At 28.8% G+C, this 7,990-nt stretch overlaps 1 long non-coding RNA gene across 4 annotated transcripts; it reads right to left on the reverse strand.

Annotated features, from left to right (window-relative positions):
* Positions 1 to 2,493: 2,493 nt before the first annotated feature.
* On the reverse strand, positions 2,494 to 7,105 carry LOC129928818 (uncharacterized). Of its 4 annotated transcripts, XR_008780312.1 has the most exons (5): positions 6,172 to 6,216; positions 5,563 to 5,801; positions 4,258 to 4,364; positions 3,855 to 3,923; positions 2,494 to 3,492 (listed from the first exon to the last, which is right to left on the reverse strand). It is a non-coding gene; the product is annotated as an uncharacterized LOC129928818 (long non-coding RNA). The 4 variants fall into 4 exon arrangements; XR_008780311.1 differs by lacking the exons at positions 5,563 to 5,801; positions 6,172 to 6,216 and adding an exon at positions 6,439 to 7,105 and having other exon boundaries at positions 2,502 to 3,492; XR_008780310.1 differs by lacking the exon at positions 6,172 to 6,216 and having other exon boundaries at positions 2,502 to 3,492; positions 5,563 to 5,868.
* Between the last annotated feature and the right edge of the window lie 885 nt (positions 7,106 to 7,990).

Below are 7,990 nucleotides of genomic sequence, written 5' to 3' on the forward strand. Positions count from 1 at the left end.
AAGTCTTGGGTGTAGTCAAATAAAAGACGTCTCTGTGTGTAGTTATATAATGAACGTCTCTGTGTGTAGTCACATAATGGACGTCTCTCGGTGTAGTCACATAATAGACGTCTCTGTGTGTAGTCACATAATGGACGTCTGTATATAAAGGAAAGAACTGTACATCTACAGCAGATATGTCTCAATAGTGTAAGATTCATTTCCTTTGCCCTATACCTAACAAAATTAATTAATAACCACTAATAAATTAATTTATCAATTCCTTTTTTTTAGCGGCCCCCGTATGGGGAAAAAGCCGCTATTAGGTTTGTGCAAAATGTCCGTCTGTCTGTCTGTCACACTCAGATCTCGAAAACTAGAAGAAATATGAAAAAATATTATTTCATCATTAAATGCGGCTTGAAAAGTTTAGCGGCAACGGCTACTTTTGGTTTTCTAAAAGCAAACCGTTTAATTTATAAAATTAATTATGCAAGCGATTTTTTCATAAAAATACACCAATTCTAAAACAATTACGTAAATGTAAGGGAGGCAATGTTACAATATGCTTCACTTTTGTGTATTTTCAGTATCACTAAGTCAAATATATTTAAAAAATGTACAGGAAATGTTTACAACAAATATAAATAATAGTTAAAAATGTTTTTTCTGGTCAACTAGCTGCTAAAATTAAAAGAAAACATTTCTGTTTGTTTATAAAGGCTAATAATGCACTTTGTATGTAAATATCACGCACATTTTTTTAAATGGAGTTTTATGCAGCGATTTTCGTGCAGTAGCGTAACGTCGCAACCTCGGCGACCCATAATCAATTCCTTAAACTTTTTTAAAAAATCTGATTTTATTTATTTTTTGTTTAGTGCCCCCATCCGAATAGAAGAAGAATATATTTGTGCGTTTTGTCTGTTGGTCAGTCCGTCACGATCAGATTAATAAACAAAACTAGAGGCTATTGTAAATCTTATTTAACCTTTATTTTTTAATTCAGAAATATTGCAATAGTTTTAAGTATCTATAATAGATTATTCCGGATGTTTTGTGAAAAACAAATCAATGCCAATGAATATTTGTTTGCTCTTCTAACTTATATTAGTTTTTATTTCCATGCTTAAACGTTGCAAGAAACACATGATCTTTAATATATCGTTCCGGTTTTTTAATGTAAATAGCATATAAATGCTAAATAAAAATATCTATACTGATTTATATTGCATTAACTATAAAGTTTTTCCGGATCTTGTTTTATAAAAAATAAATTATGTCAAATGATTGTTTGAAATCGCATAATTGACTAATATTACACTTATATTCTTTGACACTATGTCACTATAGTTTATTTATCAATATCAATTGTTCCGAATTTTAACTTAAAACAAATGTTTGTCAAATAATTTTATTTTTTTCAAAAATATCGACAATAGGTTATTCAGGATTTTAAAATAAGAAAGTAATTTACTAGAAACGATTATTGAAAATCAATTTTTAGACTTATTTTACAGTTAATTTTCTTGCCGAAACATAATAAAAGTTGTTTAATCGGTAAAGAATGTTCCGGATTTTGTTTCGAAAAAGAAATCGACCTACATTACCTTAATTTTCTTACAAATCGTCGCCAAAAATGATCCGAATTTTGTATGAAAAATCTAATAACTCTAATAAATGTTTGAAATCCCTCTTCTAATAAATAAAACAAATAATTTTCTCATTTACGTAAATTGGTTGTTCCGGATTTTTTATGAAAAATAGTTTAACTCTATTTATGTACAATTGCACTTCTCTCCTACACTAGATTTAACTTTCTAACTAAAACGTTAGAAAATCTAATTATCGTTAATATTATGCTCCAATTTTTAAGGAAAACAATAAGACTATGGTACATCTAATTTTCAGAACAGACCATCCCACAAATTTAATTAACGGCATTTGATTTATCTGGAATTCTTATTTTCTCTCACTATAAATATGTAAACATCCGAAACAATCTATTATAGAAACTTAAAACTAATGCGATGTTTCGGAAGGGAAATTAAATTTTAATCAGATTTTCAATAGCTTTTAGGCTTTTTTTCTCTCGCTATTATATAACATAACGGACAGACAGACTGACAGACAAAACAAACAAAAAAGCGTCTTTATTCCTTATATATATATATATATATATATATATGTATATATATATTAAGTCTAACTAGCCCATCAAATGAAATGCTAAAAGAACAAACTCGGTGCACCAATGTCTATAATATAATCCCTCGAGAAGTTTCTCGTATAGATGACATTTTTTAGTCTAACTAGGACGTGTGACGTAATGGAACTTTTTTTTCTTTGACGTCATATGGAGTTAATTCTTTAAATGAAATGCTAAAAGATCTCACTCGGTGCACCAATGTCTATGAACACTCGACAAGCTGCTCGTATAGATGACATTTCTTGTGTCAGTAGTGTGTCAAAACTAATGACCTGTGTATATAATTTATTAAGCAGGAGCATCAACAAATCTTGAACAATAATTGTCTACAGAAAAACTTTATTCTTATCCAAACAATATACATTTACAGTGTATTTAAGTAAATTAATTTATATTTATACAAATCTATATGGCCTAAAGATTATAGCGTATTTTGATGTGTAAATACCAAGTTACATTATTACATGAAAATAGTGTACTCATTTTTAAAATATTCTGGGTAATAAAAATAAAAAACTAATGATACAATAAAATTGAAGCATTAGTCAAAAAAAGAAAAATTTCACTCAAGATCTATGTGAACTCTGCTTGAAAATTAATTAATTAATTAATTTTGAAATTAATTTTTAAAAAAAATTATGGTTCTTTAGTCAATGGAATGATAGCAGCAATTATTTAACAATTTCATGATTATCCATTCATTTCAATATACTTATAACTGAAAAATAATTCATAAGGTTTAGATACAACCATTTGAAATAATGATTATAATTTTTTTTCTTAATTTGCTTAATTCAAATCTAATATAAACAAGATTTCCTCTGTCAAGAAACTTATGAGGGAACAACATGCATGTTCTTCTCAGTAAGTTTTGCAAAGGGAATTAAGAATATTTAATTGATGTTGCTTTTTTTTTGCCAACATTTTAAACCTTTGCACCAGGTTTTAGTTTGAAGGAGAATGCACCATATTTTATATGTTTACTTTTGTTAGATTCTTATTTTAATTTTAAAAAAGTAAAATTTCCCTTACCACTCATCCACTGCACTCCCTCTTGTTTTAATGGGGCTCAGATTAATAGTTTTCAAGTACAATATCAAACAGATTTAAAGAAATACTAAATCCAAACCTGTTGGCTGAATGACAGGATATACATAAATATGTATACAGCTTACAGTATAATATATATATCTTAAATTAAAATTGGTCCAAGACTTTTATTTTGCAACATGATGGGATTTTCCTTTCTGGTGGTGCTATGCAGGAGTCCAAGAATCTCATCTTTTCTCATAACAGAAAGTTATCTAGTTATAAAAATAAATAAAAGGATTTTTTTAAAAATTAAAAAATATGTGTGACATATGTGTTGACCATGCTAAACGTATATATGTTATTAATTATAGTTATATAATTTTGCCATTCTAAAAATAGTCTGTACCTAAAAGGAGCTACTGCGTTAATGTGTAGACATGGCCCTGACCTTAATAGTAATGAATTATTACTATAGGTGAAGGCAGATGTTCAGTTAATTTGATGCACATTGAACTAATCTAAAAGCAACTATAACATATATTATGATTTACATTTTCATGGAAAACTAGTTTTTCAAAAATACAAGTACTTCAGCTTATGAGAAAAGTACATGGGAAAAATTGCAGTACCTTACCTTTAAGAGGTGCAACCAATCATTGACTTTTCAGGAATGCATGCCTTTTTCTTGCATTTCCAAACATAACTGTAATTATACAATTAGGCATATTGGTTAATTTCTTTTGAAATAATATTATTAAATTGAAAACGTTGTATCAAACATACAAATTATCAGACAATTTTGCCTAATTTCATCTAACAGTTTATTGTAAAGGAATGGCCTGCACAACAGCCAAGGTATATTAGGCATTCATGAAAGATGAATGTGCTTAAGAGTGTTATAAATAAAAAAAAAAACAACTTAGAGAAAAATGTTAAATTCCATCCCAGATATTTGGATGTTGCTTGACCATGAAAATCACACAATTCATAAAACATCTATTAGATAACTAAAATAAAAATTGTATAGTAGTACTTACATTAAATATTGAATGGATGCCCAGAGAGTAGAAATAGTATAAGTATGATCCTTGAGCCATTCTGGTACATCATCAGAACTGGTTGCCATGGTTCTACTTGTTAATAACTGAAACATTACAAACATTTTTTTTTATTTATAATTTATCACAGACTAGAATAGAAATGTTGCCAGGAAAAATACCAATGGTTAGAATACACCTGATGCTACTTTTGTAGCCTTATTACTGGTTAAAATGCACCTAAACTTCATTAATTAAATCTGATAAGAAACATATATGTATCACACAAGTCCAAGTTTATCAGAGTGTCAGCAAATAATTAACTAGATATGTGAGTTTTATATTAAAGTACTGAATTTCAGGGGATAGATCCAACTTGACACCACATCATTTATTATTTCATGAACTCATGGGTCTGGGTATGGCATGGAATGGAAACTAATATATATGGGGTGTAGGCAAGGCATGGATTATAAATTGTCTTGTATAGATTAGATTGGGTAAAACTGCCAATCGAAGGTAACTTTTACTGATAGATCTGGATCAATTATAAATTTATGGGACCTAGGCCTGCATAAATTGTATCTTTTATTTATATATTTTATGTACATATATAACTAGTCTAGAATCTATAATTATATCTTAATAATAATTTTTGTAGATAGATGTCATATAATATCTAACATATTAAGTATAGATCAGTAGATTTAGAATTTTAGCTAGTGGAATATTTTTATATCCTAATCTGAACTGGATCTATATATCTAGAATTTAGATCAGTAGATTTAGTATTTTAGGTAGTAAAAACTTTTATACTCTAAATCTAAACTGGATCTAGATCTAATTATTCTAGAAGCTTAGATCTAGAAGACTAGTTGTCAAGATTTGACTACACTATGGCTAATGCACTAGCTTAGTAGGCCTACTAGATAGATCAAGAGACAGAGTACTAATAGACTCGTTGGGCCTCTCAAATCAGCTATAGACTTTAGAGACAATTTAGGAAGGTGAATATCGATCCAATTCAAAGATCTACAATCTACATGTTAGAGTCTAGCTAGAGATGCTAGATCTAGTCTAGAAGGCTTATCAATAAAAAAAAAAAAAAAAATCATTTCTAAAGTTTGTAAAATTATATGTAGATCTAATCTATCTATTTATAATATAATAAAAATCTATGTCTACTTTTTAAATATTTAAAATGATATGGCTGGTGATATTAATTATTTTAATTGAGACATTGACATACTGTCACATACAAAGTAACAAAATAATTAGATTATATACTAACTCATAGACTCATACCATATTGTATTACACCTTCGAGTTTACGTTCCACTACCTTGACTTGACTATATTGACTAAATAAAGGGCACTATGATTATAGATGTAGATTATTATCTATGATGATGATGTTTATCAACTGGTAGATCTATAAGTAGTATCGTCACTTTAAGTATAATCAGTATAACTACTGCATTCGTTTCATTCACTGTCTGTATCAAATATCGTGTGAATGACTGAATGTGATGTGAAAGTGAAGTCTAGATTTAGAATAATTTAGATAGAATTGATAGATTATACTTATATATCTACTATTAAAAAGTATTAACTATACTAACTATAGTGTCTATACTATAGACTATAGTATAGCCAGTATGACTCGTATGAGTATACTCATATACTGTAAAAGTGTATAATAGTAAGTATAGCTATAGACAGACTAGATCATAGATGATCGATAGATCTAGAGAATCTAGACTAGAGTCACTAGATTTGACTAGATCTATAAATATTCATATTGACAATTATTGATCTCATGTATGGTCTAGATCTAGATAAAATAGAGTGGATCTCATGACTGTCTATATTAGATCTATTGATTTTTTTTTTAAACGTTAAATAAATCTAGACCTTAGTCTTTAACTTTAGTCTAGGCCTAGGTGTTGTAGATCTATATTGTTCTAGATATTATACAAGAGATCTAGATCTAGATCAATATAAGTTCGGTTTTTTTAAAATTCGCATTCTAAATTTTAAATACCCAGATTTAAGTATTTATATACCCATATTGGTAGGTCCGAGTTAATCATTTATTAGATCTATTAAAGCATGTCTATATAAAAGATTATTATTTTAAAAATATATTATTATATAAAAGATATAGTTATGAATATTTACTTTAAAAAATTAAAGAAAATGAATTTTTCACTTTTGCCAATTAACACTCTGGCTAGCAAAAAGGATGACTCCTCAATACTGTGAAAAGACGATAACTGCATGAGTTGGTTTGGAATTGTATTTTGTAAGACTAATTTTCAAAACATATCCTTCATGAGAGAGAACGAAAAAAGGTTGTAAAAAAAAAAAGCTGGCTGGACTACGCAAATAATGGACCAGCCTCTCTCTCTTGATATCTTGTTAAGGACATTGGTGACCGGGAAAAGTGGATGGTTTGGTTGCGCGGGACAGATGATAAAAATGACATGTACATAAAAAAAAATCCAGATTTTGTGTAAAATACCCAAATGAGGAAGTACTGGAAACACCTATTTTAATGAAGTGGCCTTAAAAAAAAATCTTTTGTGACGATCCATTATTCAGGGAAATTGTATCTATTTTATCAGATAGTCAGAAAATGGATAAAGTTTTTACAGATCTAATAAAATATAGTGTGGGGAAGTTTTACTCTCAATGAAGGTCAATCCAAGTAGCTCTCGGAGTAAATTTCTTCTTTGGCATCCTCATCGATTTTTCAAATTGGTATGGTGCGCGAAAAAAGATGCGCGACGGCACTCTGATCATAAAATCTCGAAGCTGGTGTTCCATTAGTATAGTTCCATGGTCTAACTAGGCCGTGTGACATAGTGGATTTTTTTCCTTTGACGTCATATGGAATAAATTCTTTTAATGCTAAAACAACTCGGTATAGTAATGTTTATTAAACCTCGTAATGTGACTCGCATTTTAAAGACATAATAGATAGATTTAGATCTAATCTAGATTTTATTACACTAGATCTAGATTTTTTTTTACACTAGAGCTAGATTTTTTACACTAGATCTAGTTTTATTTTTTCTTACACTAGAGTAGATTTTTAAAACTAGATTTAGATTTAAGTTCTAATTAAAATCATTATAGAATCTAGATCTAGAATTTCTTGGTCTAGTTTAGAATGTTTGTTGTTTTACATGGACGACGGGGGATAGGAACGGGCAGGGTTTGAACCATCGATGAATCCAAACGACAGTCCAGCGCGCAAACCGCACTACCAGACAGCCATGATTTAGACTAGATCAAGATCTATAATTTCAATTTCTAGGCTTAAAGTGTAGATTTTTATTTCTAAAGTCTAGATTGTCAATATGTCAATATTGCAATGTTATAAAATACTCATACTAATCTACTATTTAAATATTTCATATTGCAATTAGTCTATTTATTGATTATCTAGTGTTTTTTTTAAATATAAATCTTATCTAAATTACATCTACATTATCCCAAATATATATTTTAGACCTATATCTAGTAGATATAGATATTAAGAGTGCTAAATTAGTAGTTTAATTTAGGTAGATCTTTATCCTCATTCTAGTTCCATTTAAATGAAAATGCTCAATTATCTAAAATCGCTCTTCTGACATAGGCCTACTCCCATTTGAACAGAGTGATACCATTGATAAAATAACTTAATTTTGAGACACTCTAGGACCGAAGACTACAGCGTAAAGTA

This window comes from Biomphalaria glabrata, chromosome 10 (assembly GCF_947242115.1).
Source record: "Biomphalaria glabrata chromosome 10, xgBioGlab47.1, whole genome shotgun sequence".
Taxonomy (NCBI): Eukaryota; Metazoa; Mollusca; class Gastropoda; family Planorbidae; genus Biomphalaria; species Biomphalaria glabrata.